The sequence below is a fragment of the Lissotriton vulgaris genome, chromosome 12, assembly GCF_964263255.1.
Source record: "Lissotriton vulgaris chromosome 12, aLisVul1.2, whole genome shotgun sequence".
Lineage (NCBI taxonomy): Eukaryota > Metazoa > Chordata > Amphibia > Caudata > Salamandridae > Lissotriton > Lissotriton vulgaris.
The window spans coordinates 548243123-548268692 of record NC_141700.1 but is presented as its reverse complement, the minus strand read 5'-3'; the positions used below and the strand labels follow the sequence as shown (position 1 = coordinate 548268692).

Sequence of the window (25570 nt, the reverse complement as noted above, 5' to 3'; positions counted from 1 at the left end):
GTTTTTTTAATGTAAATCAAGCAGTTCGCCCATAGCACACCTTAATGGTACCTTCGTTCTACTCACCCAAATTCTTAACCAAAAGGTGAGCGCCTTTAGGATAGCATAATATCCTATGCATCTTAACCCTATATCAGATCTAAGGGGTATTAGAGGAGTACATTCTGGGACGCTCACAATTGCCCTTAAAAAAGTATTTTCGGCCCTGGTCAACTCTTTTACATTATCCAGACCCCACAGCTCAGCCCCATAAAGGGCTGCTCCTAAGCCCTTTGCCTTATGAATTTCTAAAATAGGGGCTAATGGCCTATAGGGGGAAGTTCTGATCTTACACAAAACTACTCTATCGACGTGTTGGAGGGACAAAGTACTCTTTCTAATCTGGTTTGACCAGGATATATCATCACTTATCCTGATACCCATATAATCAAAGGCTTTAACCTTCTCCAGAGCCTGTGAGTCCAGAAACAAGGGCCCTGTACTTTTCTTATAAGGGTTGAAAACCATGTATTTTGTTTTACCACAGTTTATCATTAAACCCCAGCTCTTGCAAGCCTTTTCAAACCTATTTAACAAGTTTTGGATGCCACTGGGAGTTTTTGCAATAAGTAGCGTGTCATCAGCAAATAAAAAGCAAGGGATCTGTTGACCAGCCAATTTTGGGGGGGGCCCCAACACAGTTAAAAAGCTCCCCTATAATGCCATTTATAAAAAGGGTAAAAAGAGTAGGTGCCAGGACACACCCCTGGCGTACTCCTTTCTGTATAGATATTTTCCCAGAAAGGGCAGCATCATTACTCCATCTCACCTTTGCATAGGTTTCATGGTGCATGCGGATCAAGATGTTAACCAAATAAACCGGCATCCCCATGTCCCTCAGGGTAGCCCACAGCTGTTCCCGATTTATAGAATCGAAAGCAGTCTTCAGGTCCACGAACACAACATACAGGTGGCCCCTGTTGATGGTGCCCTCTTTCCAGATCACCATCATAAACTTGAGGACCTGGTCTGGTGTGCTCGTGGATTCCTTAAAACCTGCTTGGAGGTCTGACAGAATATTTACTTCATCCATCCAGTCTTGAATTCAATTTAGGATTACTTTACCAACATTTTTTGGGGGAAGTCAATTAGACTAATTGGCCTGTAATTCTCTGGTAACCCTTTGCCCCCCTTCTTATGGATAGGAATAATTTCTGCGCCCAACCATGTGGGCGGGAGCGTACCTCCCTTAAGTATAGCATTGAAAACTACAGTCAGGACCGGGCCCCATACAACCGGCTCCGAACTAAAAAGATCACCTGGAAGTCTGTCCAGGCCAGAGGCCTTCCCCTTCTTCAACATCTTTAAAGCCAAAGTGGTTTCACTAACATTGATCTCATAGAAATCCTTTACCGAGTCTTCGGTGAACGATGGGCATAAAACGGGGCTTGTGGGTGGGTGTCAGATTGAGCCACCTCCCCAGATTTATCTCTAGCTAAAAGGTCCCAAAAAGCTTTACTATTCTTTTGATGGGAAGCCACTACCAGAAGCCTCCATTTTTCAATTGTCCAATCTCTCTTGGCCTCCCTTTGTGTTTTTTGATAGCTTTTCCTGTACTTTCTTATGGTAGAGGAAGAACTTCCCTTAACTGCTCTAATCAGGGTTGTTCTAGCCATTTTGCAGGCATTATTAAACCATGGGGCAGAAAATCTATTCAACTGCAAGTTACCTAACGGCTTACAAAAATACCTCTTAATATCATTTTTAAGGTTCTGAAAGACCCTTAAAGGGTCATTTTTATTGCCATTTGCTGGATCTATGTTAACGATAACTTCTGACACCTTTATATAGATCTGAGCTAACACATCTTGTTCAGCCAGAACATTTCCCCACTTAACTCTTCTTCCATCCTCACTTGCTAATACGGGGGGGAGGGCGTTTATACTTAGAGGGGCCCAGGCAGTCAATCATATCACACATAGAAAGAGCTAGTGCGTTATGATCGCTGTCACTTCTTTCTAGGACTTTCATATCTATAACATTAGTCCAGAGATCTAGATCTACCAAAATATAATCCAGTCTAGATTTAAATGGCCCTCTCTTAAAAGTATAAGATGCCTCTCTAACTGAATCTGTTCTCCCATTACATGCACACAACCCATGATTAATGACAAATGATGAGATCTGTTCTACAGCCTTTGAGCATTTATTTAAGCAGGGGATATTTAGTCTCGCTATCCCTCTTGCTTCATCTTCAGATGCTGTCAGATCCTGTATGTAGTTTACCGGTTCAAAAGAAAAATTAAAATCACCGGCCACCATCAGATAGTATTGCCCCATGGAAGCTTCTAGATAGTTTAACAAAGTTATTATTGTGTTTGAGGGTTAATGGGGGCTACTAAAACGATTGTAAATATTAAAGATCTTCAGAGGAATTTTCGCATTAGGGAAGCCGCTTCCAGGCCTAAAAATTCATCTGATATAATGTCAAGAACCTGAAAACTGCCAACCAAAAGGTTCTTTACCCATATCAGAAGACCACCAGCAGCTCGACCTAGCGCTCCCTTTTTAGCCTCCACACTATAAGTGGTATAGCCTGGTCTATACATTTTTTCCACCGCCCAAGTTTCCTGTAAAATACATATATGGAATTTCTCCATGAAAATACACCAGTCCAAATCTTTCAGTTTGGATTGAATACCAGCCACGTTCCATGAGAGAATTTCCAAAGTTTGCAAAAGATTAGCCACCTCCTCAGTGTTATCCCTCCCCTTTATATCAACTCTGTCACTAATAGAATCTACCTGGTATTCATATGAGTGAATAGTGGCAGTTAAGATCAAGGGGGAATCAACTGGTGGCACTGCACTCCCAACTGAGACCACACCAATTGGTGCCCCAGCGGAGTCCAAAGTTATACCAGGTACAGATCGAAGTCAATCCTGGGCGTCCAAGCCTGAGAATGAATAAGCTCTGCCAAACCCTGCTAACAATGGTTAAGTTCTGCAAATGGCAGGTCTCCGATTCCAGGTCCCACCACTAGTGATACCTGTATGGTTTGTGTCTAGGTGCTTATAAAAGTCACCAAGTGGTAAAATACTAATTCCGCCTGCCCCACACTGGTTGTTCCAAAATCTTCCTTCCTCTATCAGTCATTTTGCAAGTAGATAGGATCTACAATGAACTACAACACAGTCGCCTCCCACCTTTTTCGCAGAGGGACCAACCCACTTGACTCTTCTCACAAACAGAATATCCCCAATGTTACTAGAAGAGAAATTTATGGATTTGGAGAGCCAATGACGAACCTTGTTTTTAAGCTCGGGGTATGTCTCTTTGCGTTGATTAACCAATAATGGGACATTTTTGAGAATCACCACATACGGTGAGCAATCAGGTGGAAGGTGGAGAGTTATTGCATCGTCCCTGAAAGAAGTCCCTAAGCTTTGTGGGTAGACCTTGTTCCTTAAGGAAGAGTCTATAGGCACTCCTAACAGGATGGTTTTATGTGTAGGTGGGCTGTCTGTCAAACCAAGGGCCGGATCAATACGCCCATCGGCCCGATTTTTCAAAAGAACAGGCGTCAATAACTCTTTTTGGGGATTTTTGGCTATTGGAGGAAGGCCCCGAGAAGTAGAAAGCTTTGCTGGTATTCGGGCCAACCCCTGATGAAACATAGTAATACCATCTTGTATAGGTTTATTTTTTGTACAGGAAAACAATTGGTTGTCTGCATTTAAAACCGGAGAGGGAACTTCTGGTTTATTATTGTTATTATTATTATTATGTTCTTATATAGCGCCAGATTCGACCCCCGAAGGGGTATCTCCGCGCTTGCCTTGGGAACCCGTCCTGGCTTTTTCCCTGCGAGATAGCCCCTACAGGGCATCCCCAAGGTGAAAGCCAGGCATCCCGCCGCGGGGGGGCCGTTGTGGAGATTAAGCAAGCTTAATGCCCAGAGTTGCAGAGTGTGAACCCATGATTAGATCAGGCACCGAAGCGAGAATTATCGAGTCCATGGACATTTGAGCTCAAGACCCTGCCGCGCCGGGAATTGAACCCTGGTCCCGGGTCTGACCTCTGCTTCAGGGTCTGCCTGCTCTAACCAGTGAGCCACACTTCTCCAGAAGGGTGAGGTGGACTCGTCACGGTTTGTTTTTTAATTACCACCGCTAAATCTAATATCATCTTTTTCAAATCCTCAATTTCTAAACGAAGAGAACCTACTAGCTGTACCACATCTCTAAATGTCGTAGGGGCAATATCACATGGTTTGTTAAAAATCTCAGTGACCTCAGGGGGGGATACATAGGCCACCAGAGTGAAAATCTGGAAGCTCAGCAAAGGCGGCATAGCGGTTTGAGCACACAACCACTGATGGCTCCAAATGACCCCCTTCCGCCCCCTTGGAAATATCAACAGGGCTCCTCACCCTTATGCCCCTTTCTCCCGGCTGAACAGAAACTGCTGATGACACAATATCCGATGCCTGTGAATTGGGGAGTCTCTGGAACATTTGGGGTATAGATAGAGTATGAACTGAGCCACTATTCTTAGTTACAGGGACGTAGTAATAGATACCGGAGTAGGTCTATCGGTTGAAAGGATTTCCTCACAATCTGTAATAATACCGTCAATTCTGTCCATGACACAATTATTTACGGGGATCTTAGTAACTTTTCTTGCCTTCTTCCCCTTCCGAGCCCCCACCCCCGAGTCTAAAATACCCCCCGTAGCATCCACAGCCTTTCGTTTCCCCATAATTAGACTTCAAGCCAACTAATTTCCTAGGCCACTATGCACGCCCACTGTCTATAGGAGGGAGCCGCAGGTCCTCAAAACAGTCACTTAGCACAATGTCCCAATGCGCACTCTACCTGCCGGGAAACGTATCTGGATTACAGGAGGGGTGGCCCAGTCCAGCCTCGTCCAGCCACGGAGGGCCACAGACGGTCCCGCCCTTTGCCCGGGCTTCGCCCAGAGCGCGCCCGCGGGGCGGGAGGTACTGTTTGATTAAATAGACCCGTAGTGGAGGGAGTGGCTGCCTCAGTCCGCCGAGCCCCGCTGCTTCCTGGGGTCGGTACTCTGGCAATCCGGTGCCCAGCAGTCCTTTGTGAAGCGTCTCCCGCGGAGCGGGAGGCGCGAACAGTTTAAAAATGCCCCGTAGGTGGAGGGAGTGGCTGCCTCAGTCCGCCGTGCCCCGCTGCTTCCTGGGATCGGTAGTCCGGCGATCAGGTGCCCAGCAGTCCTTTGTGAAACGTCTCCCTCGGAGCAGGAGGCGCAAACAGTTTAAAAATGCCCCGTAGGTGGAGGGAGTGGCTGCCTCAGTCCGCCGTGCCCCGCTGCTTCCTGGGGTCGGTAGTCCGGCGATCAGGTGCCCAGCAGTCCTTTGTGAAGTGTATTCTGACAGGTAGTATTGAAGGGTTTACAATGCAGCAGTCAATCTACACATGGTTAGCCTGAAATGTATGTGTGTCCTGCCACTGTTGAGGATGGCACAATATGTCCAGCAGACCACTAGTAGCATGTAACTTATTGGCCATGGGTGAACTTTCTACATCACAGATTAGGGACAAGTTAAAGCTGACAATTAGGATTAGGCAGATTCAACTAGGTTTTAAGAGGGTACACAGGCAGTTTTACTCCTGCTAAACAGGAGTAAAATCTACAGAGTTCTAAAGCAAGCAAAAAATATAAGGTCTAGCAAAAGATGAATAATCCCGGTGACCACACAGTAAACGTGGATTTCCTACAGTAATCTTGCATTGTTTTTACGATCACTATTTATGATTTAATTTTTTTAATGTGTATATAATTTCTATAATGAAAGTCTGTTGAATGTATTAATGTTCACTTAAACCAAACAAACTATTAAAGTTAGTCATAAGGAAGAGGAACATTTCTTTATCTGTAGTCAAAAAGTCCATGGCTTTTTAACAAACTGTGACACGATCCTCCTCTATGTATATAACTGCCAAGGGAGGGACTACACTTGTAAAGTACTTCGTTTTGAAAGACTCTACGAGCCACTGGGGAATGATAATGAATTGCAGGCTCTCTTAAAATCATGATTGAATATGCTACTTACCAGTATGCATCTGTTCTTGGCATGTAGGGCTGCTAACATTCATATCTTAGCATTAGATCGCCGCCTAGTGTTGGGTCCGGATGATCGCACATTGTTGTCCTGGAAGAGTCTTCGAAGTATCCTGAGATAGGTGGCTCCTCCCCTGGACTACAGTGCGCATGGGCATCGGCTCCATCCTCAGATTGTTTTTCGCCATTGTGGCAGAGGATAGAGTGAAAAGTATAAAGGATGTCCATGCTAATGATTGAATACAATAGTATATCTGCAGCTGCGACAGGCACCGGGGAGGAGGGTGGGCGATATGAATGTTAGCAGCCCTACATGCCAAGAACAGATGCATACTGGTAAGTAGCATATTCAGTTCGAGGCATGTGGGCTGCTAAATTCATATCTTAGCATAGAATACATAGCAGTCCCTCCATCAGCGGCGGTTGCCCGTGCCAGCTGCAGAAACCTGAAAAAGTGTCTTGAGAACAGCCTGTCCTACAGCTGCTTGCTGTTTGGAATGTACATCAACACAGTAGTGTTTTGTAAAGGTATGTGGTGTAGTCCACGTGGCTGCTCTGCAAATGTCCTCTAGAGGAATGTTTCCTAGGAAAGCCATGGATGCCCCCAATTTGCGTGTGGAGTGCGCCTTTGGGGGTATTGTTAAAGTGCGCTTGGCTTTTTGATAACAGATTTGAATGCACTTAACAATCCATCTGGCTATTCCTGCTTTGGAAATGGGGTTGCCTTTGTGTTGTGGTGAGAAGGCAACAAAGAGTTGTTTTGTTTTCCTAAAGTGTTGTGTCCTGTCTATGTAGTACATCAACGCCCGCCGTACGTCTAACGTATGGAGCATTCTTTCCGCCACTGTTTGTGGGTTCTGGAAGAATGCCGGCAAGTCGATAGTTTGGTTGAGAGGAAAATGTGACACCACCTTTGGAAGGAATTTGGGGTTAGTACGTAGCACTACCCTATTTGGATGAATCTGAATGAATGGCTCTTGGATTGTGAGCGCTTGTAGCTCACTAACACGCCTTAGTGACGTAATAGCAATTAGGAAAGCTACTTTCCACGTTAGGAATTGCAGTTCACACGAGTGCAGTGGCTCAAATGGTGGTCCCATCAGTCTGGTGAGGACCACATTGAGGTTCCACACCGGAGCTGGCGGTGTTCTTGGGGGAATGACTCGTTTCAGACCTTCAAGAAACGCTTTAATGGCAGGCACCCTGAAGACCGAGAGATGCTGCCTGTTTTGAAGGTAAGCTGCGATGGCGGATAGATGTATCCGAATAGAAGTGAACGCTAGTTTGCACTTGTAAAGGTGTAACAGATAGCAAATAATGTTAGGGATAGATGCATCTAGCGGGTTTATGTCATTGTCTGCACAGTAAATGACAAAACGCTTCCATTTTGCGGCATAGCATGCTCTGGTTGACGGTTTCCTCGCCTCCTTGATGATGTTCATGCATTCAGGAGGTAGGTTGAGGTGTCCGAACTCTAAGACTTCAGGAGCCAGATCGCTAGGTTGAGCTGGTGCGGATCTGGATGCTGAATTTCTCCATGGTTCTGCGTCAAAAGTCTGGGCGTGAGGCGCAGTCTTTGATGCGGTACCACTGAGAGTTCGAGGAACGTGGTGTACCAGGCCTGGCGCGCCCACGTTGGAGCAACTAGGATTAGTGTCATCGAGTGTTGCCTTAGTTTTCTCGCCATCAGAGGTGTCGGGGGAAAAGCGTACGCAAATTTGCCTGACCAGTTCATCCATATCGCATTGCCCTGTGATTGCGGGTGTGGGAACCTGGCGGCGAAGCTTTGGCATTTTGCGTTCTCCCTTGTGGCGAACAGGTCTATTTCTGGATGACCCCACTTTTGGAAGTACGGCTGGAGTACTGATGGATGTATCTCCCACTCGTGCATTTGATGGCTGTATCTGCTGAGCAGATCCGCCATCTGATTGTCCTTCCCTGGGAGGTGTTCTGCCATGAGGAAGATGTTCCTCTGAATGGCCCACTTCCACATGCTCTGAACCAGATGAGACAGCTGAGGTGAGTGGGTTCCCCCCTGCTTTTGGATGTAGTACATCGCGGTCATGTTGTCCGTCCGGACTAACACCACTTTGTTGCACAGATGTACAATGAAGGACTTGAGCGCCATGAAGATCGCCATCAGTTCTAGATAGTTGATGTGCACCGTGTAAGTGAGCAGATGAGCTCCCCATCCCTGGAGAGATGCGTCCGTCGTCAGGATAACCTGTGGCACTGGCTCCTGGAACAGTCGGCCCTTGCAAAGGTTGTGTGGAGTCCACCAATGCAGAGAGTTGTATGCCCGACTGGTAACCAACACTAGGTCTGTTAATTGTCCCTGAGCCTGTGTCCACTGATTTGCTAAGCACTCCTGGAGCGGGCGCATATGCAACCGTGCGTGAGGGACTATGAAGATGCAGGAGGCCATCATGCCTATCAACTGCATGAACACTCGTGCTGGAAGTGAGTGTTTCGGTCTGAACTTTTGGATTAGAGACTGCATGCTGTCTATCCTGACCTGGTTTGGTTGCGCCTTGGCCGTCAGGGTATTGATTGTCGCACCCAGAAACTGTCGGACATGTGCCGGCTGAAGGTGTGACTTTGGGTAATTCAACGAGAAACCCAGGTCGTGAAGGAGGTGAATGGTAGTCGACATGTCCGCGGCGCACTGTTGTTCCGACCTGGCTTGAACGAGCCAGTCGTCGAGGTAGGGGTAGACATGGATGTTCTGCCTCCTGAGGTGCGCTGCCACTGTCGCCAGGCACTTGGTAAACACCCTTGGGGCTGTGGTGACTCCGAAGGGTAGGACTTTGAACTGATAATGCGTGCCTTGGATAGTGAACCTGAGGTACTTTCTGTGGGACGGGTGTAGGGGAATGTGGAAATAAGCATCCTTGAGGTCTAAGGTTGCTAGGAAGTCTCCTTTGTTTAACATGGGAAGAATCTGTTGCAGTGTAAGCATATGGAAATGCTCTGACAGTATATACAGATTGAGGGGACGGAGATCCAGAATTGGTCTGAGCGATCCGTCCTTCTTTGGAATGAGGAAGTACAGGGAATATACCCCTGTGCCTTCCTCCCCCACTGGCACGAGCTCGATTGCTCCTTTTTGCAGCATCACCACCACTTCCTGCTGCAATAAGTGCAAGTGCTCTGCGGACATAGGTCTTTGCCTTGGTGGAATGTTGGGTGGAGTGGATTTTAACTCTAGACAATAACCGTACTGGATAAGTTGTCGCACCCACCTGTCTGTGGTGATGTTGATCCAGACGGGCAGGAACTGCTGTAGTCTCCCCCCGACAGGTGTTAAGTGGTCGGGGGGCAGTGACAGTGAGTCACTGATTGCTTGGGGCAGAGGAGCGTGTATTGTTGTTCCCTCTGCCGCGTCCTTTGTTGCTGTTTCCCCTGTAGCCCCTCTTGCTCTGTTTGGGGTACGAGGATTGTGCTCCACCCCTAGGGAACTGTGACTGCTGACCCATCTGTCCTCTGGTGACTCCACGGGCACCTGAGCGACGAAAATTATTGCCACGAAACTGCTGTGATTGTAGGGCCCCCATAGATTTAGCAGTTTCGGTGTCTTTTTTAATTTTTTCTAGGGTGGTGTCAACATCTGGACCAAACAGTCTATCAGGATTGACTGGTTGATTAAGTATGGTTGTTTGGATGTCAGGTTTAAACCCCGATATGCGGAGCCACGCCTGTCGTCTCAGCATGACACTGGTGTTAATAGCCCTAGCGGCTGTGTCCGCGGCATCAAGTGCACACTTTATGGCCGCATTGGAGATCAGTTGTCCTTCCTGTATAACCATTTTGGTGCCCTCCTGAAACTGCGGAGGCAGGTGTTGCACAATTTGCTCTAGTGTGTCGTAATGTGATCTATCTTAACGTGCCAGTAGTGCCTGTGTATTTGCAATACGCCAGAGATTGGCAGCTTGCGCAGCCACTCTTTTGCCTCCTGCCTCTAGCACTTTGGACTCCTTATCCGGGGGAGGAGCTTCACCCGTTGTTTGGGAGTTGGCCCTTTTACGGGCATTTGCGACCACCAGGGAGTCAAGCGGCAACTGTCCCCGAATGTATGCAGGGTCTGCAGGCGCTGGTCTGTACTTTTTTTCAATACGTGGATTGACCACCCTCGCCCTGGTAGGCTCTTTAAAGATGTCCGCAGCATGCTTGAGGACCCCTTTGAGCATAGGCAGTGTCTTCACAGTTCTTTCCGAGACTGAAAAGGTGTCGAATAGAAAGTCTTCTTCAACTGGGTCAGCATGCATGTCCACATCATGATTAGCAGCTGCCCTCTCAATGAGTGCATGGAAACCTGCAGAATCCTCTGTCGGGGATGCACGTGTACTGAAAGCCTGTGGGTCTTGTCCCACATTTTGGGTGCCTTGGTCCCCAATGTCATCATATGAATCCTGTTGTGCGCCTGGTTCATTGACCGGGAAAGTGTATTGGTCATCTTCATCGTAGCCCTCACTTTCAGAGTGGTCTGGAGACGGTGTTGGGCTCCTTCTTGGAGTGGGCTGGATAGGTTCCATGAGGCCTGAGGCGTCCTGAGGAAACTTTTTCTTCTTCAGGGGGATGACATAGGATTCCACCGGCTGCGAAGTGATCTTCCTTTTGTAAAGGGTTAGTCTGCCCGTTTCTGCATCTATGAAGCACTCCGAATCCTCTTCTGAGTCGAGTATTGGACCTGAAAGTGCCCCTGCCGTAGAAGATTCCGACTTCTTTGGCGTCGATTTTGATGAAAAGGCCTTCGGCGCCACTTTTGGCGGCAGAAGGAAGAGGAGTTTACTTACAGGCTTGACCGGGACGTCTGTCGCCTTCTGCGGCGATGGCGCCGGCGCCGACGAAGCAGAGGCCTTCTCCCTAATTCTTTGTAGTGAAGAAGCAATGAGAGAGGCGTCGGAGACAGTGGTTTTTGGCACCGACGAGGTGGCTATGCCCTCGGATCCGACGTTCTGCTGGTATTTTTGAGGGTTGGTCGATGATGCCACGTCCGCCGACCCCGAGTCCTTGGACCGGTGCGCAGATGTCCCAGTCGGAGCCGGAGCTGTGTCGCTGGCTTTGGCGTGTTTTGCCGGCGCCGCCGCGCTTGTCTTGTGCGTGCCACCCTTTTTAGAGGATCTCTCCTCCGGCGCCGATTTCGACCCCGTGGAATCGCCAGATTTCTTCGACTTCTGTGGACCGGAGGTCGACGGAGTCGATGAGGCTGCAGGCTTATTCGTTTTTGTTGTTACGATCGCCATCTTAGGGACGCCTGAGTCCTTAAGTTTCGGTTTCGGGTCGGCCATTTTAGGTGTTGTCGATACCGTTGCTTTCAGTTTCGGTTTCGATACTTTCGGCGCAGCAAGTATGTCCGTGGCCGGGCCCGAAGGCGGGGCCGTGGCTTGCGCTACGGGGTCTTGGGGAAGGCCGACAGGCGATCCCGTGACCCGTTCTTTATGTCCGTAAACTTCGGGGCATAGCTCGTCCTCTGAGCTATCTTCCGCGGCCCCATAAACCTCTTCGTCGTCCCCTACCTCGTCGACGTATTCAAGGCCTTGACCCACGACTCCGTCGTCGTCTTCCGGATCTGCCTCGACCTCCGTCTCGGGCGGGGAAATCTGAAGATGATGGCTCTGGTCCTCCTCTTCTTGGTCATCGAAGATGTTTTCTGGATCCGGGGCCGCTTGTTTGGCCACAAGGCGCACCGCGCGCCGAATGGTGAGAGTCTTCTTTGACCTGAAACTCGCACAAGCCCTGCAGTTTCCTTCGTCATGGTCTGGCGAAAGGCACTTGTTACAGACCGGGTGCACGTCTATATGTGGGTATTTGGACCCACAGAGCGGACAGAGTTTAAATGGGCTCCGCTCCATGTTGGAAAGTCGGTGTCGAGTCGCGATGAGAAGGCCTCGATGTCCGAAGAGTAGAAATACTCCGCTGATTCCGGCTCCGAGAGACGGAAGAACTCGAGACCGCACGCAAACAATACCGACGTCAAGAACACACAGCCTTTTGGCCGTTTAAAGTTATGTTTTCTCGGTTCCGACAGAGAGACGTCGAGACCGCATCCGAACCCAATGGCGGAAAAAAACAATCTGAGGATGGAGCCGATGCCCATGCGCACTGTAGTCCAGGGGAGGAGCCACCTATCTCAGGATACTTCGAAGACTCTTCCAGGACAACAATGTGCGATCATCCGGACCCAACACTAGGCGGCGATCTAATGCTAAGATATGAATTTAGCAGCCCACATGCCTCGAACACACAATTTCGCATTCAATTTACTACAATTACTGACAATTCAACATAAACATAACACTGCTTTATTGAGTCAGTGTACCCAAGGGACATCACCTCCTGGAGGCATGTGCCACTTCCACCTTATGTTATTAAATTGTTTGTGACCTTAATTCTGTGCACAGACCAGGAAGAGAAAAGGGAGATTTCAAGTCAGTGCCCCTACAAACCTGTAATCGTTCAAGTTGCTTTGGACTCCCTCTATCCGCACCAACCCACCCAGTCTAATCTTCAGAAACAAACCTAACTTGGATTAGTAAAATACAGCATGCATCCTTGCCTCCCCAGGCTGAGCTGTTGGTTGTGCCTAGGAGGCTTTACTGGTGATAAAAAAATACACTCCAATAATCATGTGTGCTCTGGAATGAGGCACAGTGACTTAGTAAGCGGCTGGGCCCGACAGGAAAGGTCAGCTGAAAAAGATGGGAAGTCAGTGAGAGCCCTAAGAGGTAGTTGTACCAGAGTGATAAGACAAAAAGGGGTTTGAAAAAAGGAGTTTGAGAGATAGGTAAACACAGTAGGGAATTAGATAGTATGACAAAAGGCAGGGGCTCAATGAAACCCGAAGCCAAAGCCGTTTACAGTCTGGTGGTAGTAATACAGAGGTGACAGAGATGAAGGAAGTCGAGATCCATAGGTCTTGAATTTTCAAACTAACAGACTACAAATGAAGGTAAGCACACCTTTTTATGAGATAAAACATTACTGTTGGCCTTTCAGTAAAGCACTGACTTTCAAATTAGAGACGACTAAACTTTTAACTGATAGAAGAAATATATGCCTTCGAGTGACATCAGCCCTGGGGTTGTAAATCATCCAAATGGGAAGGATGGAAGCACGTCGAAATTCTATTACCTTAAAACAGTTAGTTTTGAATGTGTGCAACAGATTAAATTACAAACCCTGCACTTCTAAAGTCACAAACGAAAATTCTGCGTCCTTGCAACCGTCCATTTACAAAATGTTCTATTATGGATTCAACCTCAATATATGTTATTACAATCTAGTGCTGGTATTTCAGTATCACAACTTGTTCAAGAAGTCAAAAAAACTGTTATGTATTCCTGGGACCCAAGAAGCTACACATGTTTGCACTGAGCCCTGTATCATATTTTCTTGGCTATTAATGGCGACTAAGAGTAATTGCATTTATTTAGCGCTTACTACCCCTGATGAGGCGTCAAAGAGCTTAACACTGGGCAGCACGCTGCTCCGATACCCAAGGTTAAAGGTTAGTTCAGTGTTATTGGGATTAGCCTTGCCTGCTCACAAAAACTATTCCATGCAGTCATTTCAGTTTTCTATGGTGGACTAAAGTAAAAGTGGTTGGCTATGATCAGCAACAGCTTTCCTGTGTCTACAAATAAGACTTGGCTGTCTTGTTGCCTGTGTATATCAACCGCCCATTGAGAAACAGGTAAGTCTCAAATGCTACTTGCAACAAGGTGACTCTTCAGTTTGAGGGACTGACCTGTGGTTGATGTTCTTTAGGGGGGCACTTTCTCTGCACCGACAGGTCTTGCATTGGTGGTCCCCATCCTTCCTTGGGGTATCTGTATATTTATCATCTCTAGCAGCTATAACTCTGCATAGCAAAGTAATTTTGATTATTACACCTTTGAAGCTCGTGGTCAGATCTGAGCGTTCCCAACACTAGGCTTTCCCACAACTCGCTTGTATGTCACAAGTAATGTGAATGCGAATTCTGGACTTGGCCCATGTGCTGCCTTGCACTGGGTTCCAGAACTATACAAGTCATAATTCCTGCCCCTTTCCTCCTCCCCTCATGACATCACTTTCCTTAGAGGCAGAGACTATGTAGTATGTAACGGGAATCACAAGCAATGCTTGAACCTACTTTTGCTTCTGTGAAATTCCAACTATTCCCAAGGAAATTCTGGATTGGTTATGGATGAAGGTCAGACTTTAAAACAACCATGGTAATGTACAGACTGTGGATTACATTGAATAGTTTGCTTTGGCTAGGCTTATCATCAATGTAGGAGAGTAGGATCTGGTTCTTATAGTTACCCCGACTTTTTGCCGATGTTTCACGGTTTTCGACTTAGTCTGGCTGGGATCCTGCTATTCAGGACACCAGCCTAGCTGCTCTCTCTTATAAACTGATTGCATGTACTTTAGGTACACTTCAGATTGGATTCTGGGGTACCCTTATAAGGCCCTAGTATAAGTAATACTGTGTACCTAGGGCATAGGTACCCCATAGGCCTTCCAGGGGCTGCAGCATGTATTATGCCACCCCTGAAAGGCCACTCAAATTGACACCACATGTCCGTTACTGCAACCTGTGTAAGGTGGTGCATGCATCCCTTACTTAGATATAGATTCACAATATCTACCTTATCACTGCACATATAATCCTATCAGTCACCCCTATGGCAGGCCTTATCAATCCTGAAGGCAGGGTGCTGGGTTTTATGTAAGAGGGTGCCAATGCATGAGCAGAGCCCCTCTGCAGCCTTCGGACACTATTCTCCTAGGTTGTGCTGTGATGCAGCCATACCATATACTCTTAAGTGCATTATAACCTCGCAGTAAATGCAAACCTTAAAACGGCTGCACAGAAAACAGTAGTTTTTGGTGTCAAACACCTTGGAATCATACCTCCACACCAGTAACTGGTGTGGGAGGTATGATTCCACTTTCCTAGAGGAAGAAGAAGTTACTTACCTTCGCTTTTTCTGGAAGATACAGTATCTGCCTGTGGATTCTTAACCTTGTGAATATCCCCTGCGCCAGCAGTATTCGGAAATTCTTTGTAGCTCTCCACGCCGACGAGGACGACGTCACAGAAGCATGGCTACGCAAGCGGCTCCGCTGACGTCACTGGAGCCATGAGAGCCTCGTCGGCGTGATGAAGTCAGTTTCGCCCTTTTTTTCCTGTGCCTTCTAGGCACACGGACGGACCGACCAAATAGATATCCAGTATACACAGTACACAGTATTCAAACCCACACACAGAGTGAAAACAATGCAATAAGCAAAAATAATTAAACACTTTCATTGAGAATAAGAAATATAAAATACCAACATTGTAGGTATACAAGGATGGACAACTGGGAGGCGGGTGGGTCAGTGAGGAATCCACAGGCAGATACTGTATCCACCAGAAAAAGCATTGCCAAAGGTAAGTAACTTGTTCTTCTGATGGTTCTTCTATACCAGAAAATCCTGAAGGACATAACGCGCAAAGTGTCTGCCCCTCCTTGCCTCGGAATCTAAGCAATAATGCTTCCCAAAAGTGTGGAGGGAGGCCCAAGTTGCCGCTCTACAAATGTCCTCCACAGGAACACCTCTAGATAAGGCAGATGTAGAAGGCTTTGCCCTGGTAGAGTGAGCTCTTAAACCGTCTGGGGGTTCCTTACAAGCCAAAGAGTAACAAATCTTGATGCACAAGACAATCCATCTGGGAAGTGTGCGCTTGTGCACCGCTCTGCCTTTCCTGCAGCCAATAAAGCCCACGAAGAGCTGGTCATCCACTCGAAAGTCTTTTGTTCTATTGAGGTAAAAACTCCCCGCCCTTTTAGGTCCAAACGGTGAAGCGGCTCCTCCTCCTCGGAAGGGTTAGGGGGAGGATAGAAGGTAGGAAGGGTAATGGATTGCCCCAGATGGAAGGGAGTTACCACCTTAGGCAGAAAATCAGGCCTGGTCCTGAGTACCATTCTATCAGCATGAATGGTCAGGAATGGGGGTTTCGAATTCAGAGCTTGAAGCTCACTTATCCTCCGAGGTAACGGCAACAAGAAAAACAGCCTTAAAAGACAGTAGTCTCAAGGAACACTGTGCAAGGGTTCAAAGGGAGAACCCATCAAGCAGGTTAAGACAAGATTTAAGTCCCATTGAGGCACAATAAATGGAGTGGGCGGAAATTTGTTGGTAAGTCCCTTAATGAATCGTAACACAATAGGTGATTTAAATAAAGGCGGCTGATCCGGCAAGCAAAGGAACGGCGACAAAGCCGATAAATCGCTCTTCACAGTAGCTACAGCAAAGCCTTGCTGAGCTAAAGAAAGAGCAAACTGAAGGATGTTGGATAAACAACCCCTCAAAGGGTCAATAGACTTCTCTCCACATCAATGGAAAAATTTGGACCACCTATAAGAATAGATAAGACTTGATGGAGTGTCGCCTTGTTGTATTTCTATCTAGGACCCTAATTTGATATTCCCGATTCATGCCCTTATGGTGTTATAATTAATAATATCCTTATAAAGGCATAAGAATCATATCCATATTCAGTAATAGCCCATGCAGTCAGTCAGCTGATATATATATGCATTTAACTGAATGATGACACTGCTTGAAAAGCGTACAGTTCCAACACTCATTTTCGTGTATTTACCATACACCATTTCAAATGCGAAATATGTATTTTGGGGTGGGTTGCAAAACACACATGCATCGTTATATGTTTACTATTGCTTAGTTTTTTAGTATTGATGGACATTAATCCATGGAGTGGGTGTTGTATTTCTATCTAGGACCCTAATTTGATATTCCCGATTCATGCCCTTATGGGGTTGTAATTAATAATATCCTTATAAAGGCATAAGAATCATATCCATATTCAGTAATAGCCCATGCAGTCCAAAACACAGCACGGCTACTCCCATCGACTCCTAGAAAGCACAACGCGTTCTTTAAACAAACCAAGCCTCCAGCAGCCCGGGAAATCCCCCCCTGCTTTTGTTTTGATTTGAACAAGAACTCCTGGAGTTCAGAAAGAACTGTTAGTTCTTAGTGACGTCTTATGTCCAACCTTACGACAAACTCTGCTACTTTCAGGTATAAATATACCAACAGTTGCCTTAAGCAAACACACAGTGCTTTGGAGCAGAGTGGCTATCTACTTGCCCGAGAGCCCAGCTGATGCGAGAGCCCACGGAAGCCGCCCCTCCCGTTTGACGCACTGAGAGAGACGCTGTCTTTATCTCCAGCCGAGAAAATCCAACTCCGGTGTTTCCAGCTACCCTTGCGGGTTGCTGGGAGATCGAGTCCTGAAGAAAGAGATACCAAACCTCCCACATTCTATTACCAAGGTACGGAGCTGACTAAACCCTTAAGAGAATTCTTGATGCAGATTTTTGGCAAAACAATCTTTACCAACTTAACTTAAACTGCTACTTACTTACTCCTTCCCAAGTATTAGGCTTAGGTCAGGTACACTGGGGTAGGCGTAGTTAGAAGCACCAGTTGAGTACGTTAGTCAATGTTTTTATGTATGTATATATTTTATCCATTTTAAAGTACCATATGGCTAAGAAACCATATCAATGCTTTTACAGTATTATTTCATAATACTACTTTTACTGTACGCACTTTACTTTATGATAAGTATTGCAATTGTGGCAATTCATTTCTCTTGCATGAGAAAGAAGACTGCTCAGTAAATAACACCTTTTATTGAAAACGCCCGTCTCTCTATTTCTCTGCACTCTGGTGAAACTAAGTATGCACGATTGACTGAGTGAAATAGCTGCCAATTGTTTTCACACGACTTTAGAGATACACTCTTATTCTGAGGGAGCTAGTTGTCATGTTTATGTGGTTGTCAGAAACTGAATCCCTTCTCGTCTGAATCAGGGAAGTTCATCCCTCCCTATTCATTCAAGAAAGTTTCTAGTGACCTCTGAGCTAGCTGGCGCAAACCTAAATTAAGTCCAACATAGTCAGTAGAGACCTAGATGACCTCAGTCCTACGTCTACACTGATGTTTATGTTATTCCAATGCGCAGAGCCTATTGGGAAAATAGGAACTACACTACAGCCTGGCCGATAGCATAACATCCACCACTTCAGGTGGGAGAGAGAAAGAATTCAGATTGCCCCGTTCATCTCCAGGCATGAAGGTGTAAGTTCTGGAGGTGGGGGTGTAGACCCTGCCCATGTGACTGCGAAAGGAGATCTGCCCTGAGAGGGAGACGGAGCGGCGGGCACAAGGAGAGGTGGAGAAGATGTATGTACCACACCCATCTTTGCCAATCCGGGGCGATCAATATGACTTGGGCCCGGTCTTGGCGAATCTCCCTCAGATCCCGAGGAATCAAGGGTATGGGAGGAAAAACGTAAAGGAGTGGTAAGCCCCAACTCAACTGAAACGCGTCCCCAAAAGCTCCCTGCATCGGATACTGAAGACTACAGAATGAAGGGGCAGTGCGCATTCTTGTTAGTGGCAAACCGGTCCACCTGATGAAGCCTCCACTCGTGGTCAGCCGAGAACTGCCGACAGACTGTCCGCACACACGTTCAGAACACCAGCCAGATGATTTACCATTAGACAAATCTGATGATCTTGAACCCAGGACCAGAGACGCAGAGCCTCTCTGCAGAGACAATGCGACCCGTCCGTCAGGACTTGAACCGACTGACTGCGAAGGAAAGGGAGGAAAGCCTTGAGCGCCAAACGTATCGCCCACAACTCTAGATGGTTGATATGAAGCAACCTGTCTTCTGGAGACCAAAGATCCTTGATCTCCAGGGCCCCCAGATGAGCACCCCTCCCTAAGGTGGATGCATCCGTTATCACTGTGGTCACTGATGGAGGTAGATGGAAGGGCTTTCCTTGAGACAGATTGCCCTCCACGTCTCACCAAGAAAGATCTGCTGCAGCTTCTCTGGAGTTCCTGACTGACTCGCTGAGATCTCCGTTGTGCTGATACCACTGCCTGCGGAGACACCACTGGAGTGCCCTCATGTGCCAGCGTGCATGGTTGACCAACAGAATGCAGGAAGAAAACAGACCGAGCAGGCGAAGGACCTTCAGGACTGGAACGACCGCTCCATTGTAAAACAAGGGAATCGTTTCCTGAATGTCGAAAATCCTTTGAGAAGGTGGGAATACTCGACACACAGTAGTGTCCAGTACCGCCCCTATGAACAGGTTGCGCTGAGAGGGCACCAGGTGAGATTTGGGTAAGTTTATCGAAAAACCCAATTTGTACAACAGTTGAGTTGTAACCTGCAGATAATGAAGCACCTTCTCTAGAGACTCTGCTTTGATCAGCCAGTCGTCCAGATAGGGGAAAACTGGAATCCCAGATCTCCTGAGATGGGCTGCCACCACTGCCATCACCTTGATGAAGACTCGAGGTGCAGTAATAAGTCCAAACGGGAGGACCGCAAACTGGTAATGTTTGCGACCCTACCGTAAAACGGAGATACTTCCTGCACGACTTCAGGATAGGGATACGAAAATACGAGTCCTGCAAGTCGATCAACACCATCCAGTCCTACTGTTGCAGTGCTCGAAGAACCAGCGCAAGGGTGAGCATATTGAACTTCTCCTGCTTCAGAAAAAGGTTTAGAATCCTGAGATCCAAGATTGGACGTAGCCTGCCATCCTTCTTGGTTATCAGGAAATACCGGGAGTAGCATCCCGGACTCCTTTCCCGCTCTGAAACCACTTCTATCGCAGCTTTCTTCAGTAGAGTTAGGACTTCCTCCTGCAGGATAAGAAGGTGGTCCTCCGAGCAAGTCCCTTGGCAAGGAGGGTAATTTGGAGGGAATTCCCGAAAGGAAAGAGCATATCCATTTTCCACAAGATTGAGAACCCAAAGGTCTGTAGTGACCGATTCCCAATCTTGCAGAAAAATGAGTAAGCTGACCCCCCACAGGACCAACATGATCCAGAATGGTGGATCTAGGGCTGCTTTGCTGTGACAAGAGGAGGGGAGGTGGAGGAGGCGGAGGAAGAGGGCTGACTACCTCGTGGACGACCTCTGTTTTTGCCTCTGTAGGCCTTATACAAGGTATTTTGCTGCTGCTGAGGTTGCCTGTGGGTCCGAAAGGACGACCTCCCAAAACATCTGTACCTCCTGTACGAGGAACCTCTAGACTACACCTGTAGTCCCAGAGACTTGGCTGTGGCTTTGCTGTCCTTAAATATTTCCAAGGCTGCATCTGCTTTTTTCCAAACATACCAGAACCATCGAAGGGGAGGTCCAGAAGAGCCGCCTGCACATCCGGAGAGAACTTCGAAGACTTAAGCCAAGCACTTCTTCTTGTAGGAACCGAAGACCCCATGATCCTGGCAACAGAGTCCGCAGTATCTAGACCACTCAGAATCACTTGACGTGCAGCTGCTTGAGTGTCTGACAAGACCTCATAAAAATTCTGTCTGTCCTCCTCAGACAATTTAGGGGCAAGCGGTTTTGCAGAATCCATTAGGGCATGGATGTAACGGCCCAAAAGACAGGTGGCATTTCTGGACTTCAGGGCCATACTTGCCGAGGAGAACACCTTCTTTGCTGAATGGTCAAGCTTTTTCGATTCTCTATCACCAGGGACCTGAGGAAAGCCCCAGAAGATTTCTTCGAACAGGCAGATTGAAATACCAGACTCTCAGGAGAAGGATGGGATGTCAGATAGTCCGGATCCCCTTGAGCCACCCTGTACCTCCTGTCAACAGATTTTGAAACTGCCGGAGCCAAAAAGGGCTTACGCCAAACCTCCATAACTGGCTCAGTGATGGCATCATTGAATGGCAGCAAAGGCTCTATTACAGTGGAGGGAGAATGAAGAACCTCCTTCAAAATATTGGACTTAAATTTAGCCGTTGAGAGCTTAAGGTCTAAGAGCTCCGCTGCCTTCCATATTACCGTGTGTTAAGGAACATCCTTTGAAGGAGCATCTGATGGAGGAGAAAGCTCCCATTCTGGAGACATATCAAGGCCACTTGCCTCCCTCAAATCTCCAAATAAGTCATCCGACTCTTGAAGCTCACCTACCTCCATTTCTTCTTAACGAAACCTCTGCTCTTCCAAAATCCTTTGAGCCTCTCGCCTAGATCTTATTCTCGGAACCGGCGTTGGTGGAGCCTAACCCGACTCAGACGGATCCAGAGCCAGCGGCGAACACGGATCCGGAGGCACAGCCTGAGTCGATCGAGGTCAAGTGGACGGCGCCGGAGATGAAGGGAACAGCGTCAACGTCCTCAGCGCCGGGAAATACCAAGACGGAGCAGCTGGAAGAAATGGCATAAATGGAGCCTGAGCATAGGCCTGAGAAAGCCCAAAATTAAAGGCCATAGGACCCATGGGACCCGAAGGTGCTCCAGAGGGGTACATCCCCCTTGCAAAGATTCCATACATCGCATTTAAATAATTTGATGGATCTTGCCCCGGGTCAGGGAAAGGTGGGTAAACGCCTGGTGTAGGCTCAGGCGTAGGCATTACCGGACTCGGGCCAATCGACGCTGACGGTGGAGCCAATTGAGTCAATGACTCATCAGGTACTGGAACCTCTTTCACTGCAGCCGGAAAATGCGTCAGAGTCGGAGACCGCGTCAGAGTCGGAGACGGCGTCGGAGAATGCACCGATGAAGCCGCAGGCGAAGCCGATCTAACAGGAGAACCCTGATTCGAGGGAGAATGCGACACATAGTCTTTCCGATGTTGAGGCGCTGGAGAGGTTGACTTCGGAGGAGTCTTCTTATCTGAACAACGTTGAGATCCATGCATCTTCTTCTTCCTATGCTTTTTTGATTTTGAAGCATGACCCGACGTCTACTTCAAGCCCGACCTCGACCTGGATCTCGACCTTCCTCTTTCTCTTTCCTCATCTTTGCCATGAACAGCTTGGCTTCTCTTTCTTTTAAAGCCTTCGGGTTCATCTTCCTACAGGAGGTGCATCCCTTGACGTCGTGATCCGACGACAGGCACCAGACACAATCTTTGTGAGGATCTGTAATGGACATATGTCCTCTGCACTCCCTACAGGGCTTAAATCCTGACTTCCTCGATGACATCTTCAAGAAAGAAACAAGAGAAGACCAGAAATACAATCCAGAGACACAAAGTAGCAAGAAAACTACGGAGAGTCCCCAAAAAAACGTTAGCGTTCACGGCGCGGAAAAAAGGGAACTGACGTCATCACACCGACGAGGCTCTTATGGCTCCAGTGACGACAGCGGAGCCATGCTTCTGTGACGTCGTCCTCGTCAGCGTGGAGAGCTACAAATAATTTCCGAATGCTGCTGGCACAGGGCATATACACAAGGTGAGAAATCCACTGGCAGATGTATCCATCAGAAATATAACTACACCAGTAAACCCAGTACCAGCTTTCTCGATCCTGGCATCACAAGATGGATGCTGCCAGCCACAGATACGAGTCTGCCCTCCTGCTACTGGACGAAACTCCGGCAAGTTTCCTGTCACAGGGAGGTGTAACTACCTCCCAGACAGTCTTTAGTGTATTGGGGCAGGGTGGGCGCACTCCGAGTGCTTTGATGTCTGCACTCGGGGCACATTTGGTGTGCCTGTGCATAGTCCAGCTCAAACCGGTCGCAAGAGCCATTTGCTCCTGCTCTGGTGCGAAACTGGACAAAGGACATGGGTGTAGCCACCCCACTGTCCTGACCCTCCCATAAGTGGGTCACCAGAGTTTGTCCCACCCCTTCCTTGGGTATAAAGTAGGAACCCCTGGCTACAGGACTTTAGATGTACCTGGACGAAACTCTGCTACAGAAACCAAGTACTTCGACTATCTAGACTGCATTGGATGACTGAAGAATCTCCCTTGGAGTAAAGGAATTACTGCCCTGCTAAGCAGGCACAAAAAAGACGCATCTGACCGGTTTCTAACTCCGAAGCTCCTGAGGACTCCTAAGACTTTTGCAATACAGGAGGTGAGTTTCCAGGTGTACCAGAGTTCGACTAGTGTGCTCATAAACCTGAGACCAGTATCCCTTATGGGGACCGTGCAACCCGATCCCCTGGACACTGTGCCATTTGCAGAAGCATCTGCTTTTTGGCGACCCTTGAAGCTGTGCTTTGGGCCACTTGTAGTCCCGACCCCGAGCAGTGATTCCACTGAAGATTGTGTTCCGTGGGCTGGTATTTTGTGATTCCTCTCAAGGTCCATTCGATATCCCTGGTCTGTTGGCCTGTGGGTCCCCGTGCAGGCAACTTTAACTTTCAGTAGGCTTACCTGGTTGCTCCAGACGTTCCCTGACTCTCCATCGCTTGGGGAGTCCCCAGGACCTTGCTGGTCCTCACCGAAGTATCTTTTCTCTGACCGCGTGGGTTGCAGTTGCCAATGCTTGTTAGTGTTCAATCCGGACACTGACCGCGCAGCACTCAACATCCTTCGTGGGACAGCTCGCCTGCGGACTTTGGTCATCCTCGACGTCTCCTGGTCCCCGTGGCTGCAGAGTTGAGCTTCACCTCTTCTTACCTGAAGCACCCGACATTGGTGGGCATTAGTCTACCGAGCCCCTGGTCACTGGCAAGTGACCCAGACTCTGACCCCTCTGCTTTCAGGTTCTTCTCAGCTTCGATCCAGTCTTGGAAAACACCGGAAGCTTTTACTCTTCATGGCAGTAGCAATTTGCAGCATCACCCCATTGAAAACTACGAATATTCCTGACACCATTTGACACCTATGCACACGGCTTCCCTGGGTTAGGTAACACGAGTACTCCGATGCTCACATGGGTGCTGGCCCTAGAACCTTCTGAGTTTGAAAGGGTTTGCTCAAAGTCCTCTCCTAAGTGTCCTTAAACTTTAAAATTACAACCGCGACTTTCCCATAGAGTTGTACAGAGCTCGCAGCTGTGTTCTCACACTGCACGCGTCCACGGTGGGTCCCCTGTGTCACTACCTTGGGTGGTTCCTTGTCGTCCCAGCGGTTCTACGTGCTCTAGGCACGGTGTCTAGTCAAGTCATGGCTGTTATACTTTCTTAGTATATGGTTTGGTCTCCCCCTTGGGCCCACGGTGTATTGTGCTATTGACTGTTGTTCTAGTGATTTAACATTGTTTGCTTTATTCTCTAATCTCATAAATAGGTTAGTAGAGAGTGTTTGTTAATAAATACATATATTTTATATTTAGGCAGAAGAGATGCGCAATCCTAAAATGGGGAAACTCACTGAGATGTTCCTTGAGCACAAACCCATCCGCAAATTAGAACCTTTTCTTGATTTTATTTAAACACCTAGGGATAGGGCCCTCTACTTGAAGATGAGAATAGGGATCCTCCCGTTAAATGAGGTGACAGCAGCCTGGAATCGGTGCAATTTACCATCTGCACCTTGCCCAGGCTGTGTAGCTCCTAATGAGTCTATCGCCCATTTTGTCTTCGCGTGCCCAGCCTACAGGATGGCTAGAGCCAATTGGCTGAAAGCAGTCTGTAAAAAGCTTGGTTCCAAGAACTATTGTGTGGCACTACGCATCTTAAAAACTGACACCTCCCCCCTCACCTTGGTTTGTGGTGTGGCAAAATATCTGGGCTGTGCATGACTAATAAGAACAAAGCTTTTAGCGAAAACTAGTAGCCCGGCAGCCCCCATGCATGTCACTTGATGTACCTGTTTTGATCATTGCTATCTATGGTTTTAATGACATCTTTTAACTTACTTTTTAATTGTAGTTGTATGATGTATAGTTAGACCTATTTATTATGCTGTATTATATGTTTTTTTTTTAAATATGAATTTTGGATGTATATGCTTTTATGATAAATGTTATCGAATAAATGTATTTATTTATTTATTTTCGGCATTTGTTAAGCGCACTGTCACCATTGCGCACCAAGCGCACTGTCATCAAAGCTCATACTACTACTATATTTTTATATATACCTTGTGTGGTTCTCATTTCATTTGGTCATTCCGGAGGTTATAGACTGGTAAAACAAGCTGCTTCACATTTCTTCGAGACTTAGCCTGAAGGCTGCTCTCTGCAGCTACCACTAGGATAGTTTTCTTTAAAGGTTGTCTTTAACCTAATCATCAATAAGGGTTGTTTGGAATGGTACAAGGTGCCCACTATAACTAGTGGTCAACATATCCCAGGTCAACTTCTCACATTCAACAAAAGTCTGCCATTTCGCCAAACACCTTTCCAGATATGGCTATACTTGAATGTATTTGGTGCCATAAATGAGCCACCACCTCCAACAAACATTTGGTAAACTCTCTTGGATTAGACTTTATCCCAACTGAGGACCCCATGTACTGATAATGTTTGCCACTAACCTAGGCACCTGTAAGGAACCACAAGCATTGGAATACGAATGTAGACATCCTTGAAGGGGAGGGTTATCATACACCTCAAGACCATTCCTGGTCTAACACAGGTATAATTTTGTGAAGAGATGTAATCCTTAAATACAGAATGCACGCATAGCACTTCAGAGTTCATAGGAGGAGTCTTAGTGTTCAATTTTGCTTTGGGAGAAGAAGTTTAAGGAGAAGA

At 47.4% G+C, this 25570-nt stretch overlaps 1 protein-coding gene across 2 annotated transcripts in view; it reads right to left on the bottom strand.

The window, feature by feature from the left end:
• The window catches only part of PIAS3 (protein inhibitor of activated STAT 3), a 597438-nt gene that overhangs the window by 118919 nt on the left and 452949 nt on the right, over positions 1-25570 (bottom strand). The window lies entirely within an intron of this gene.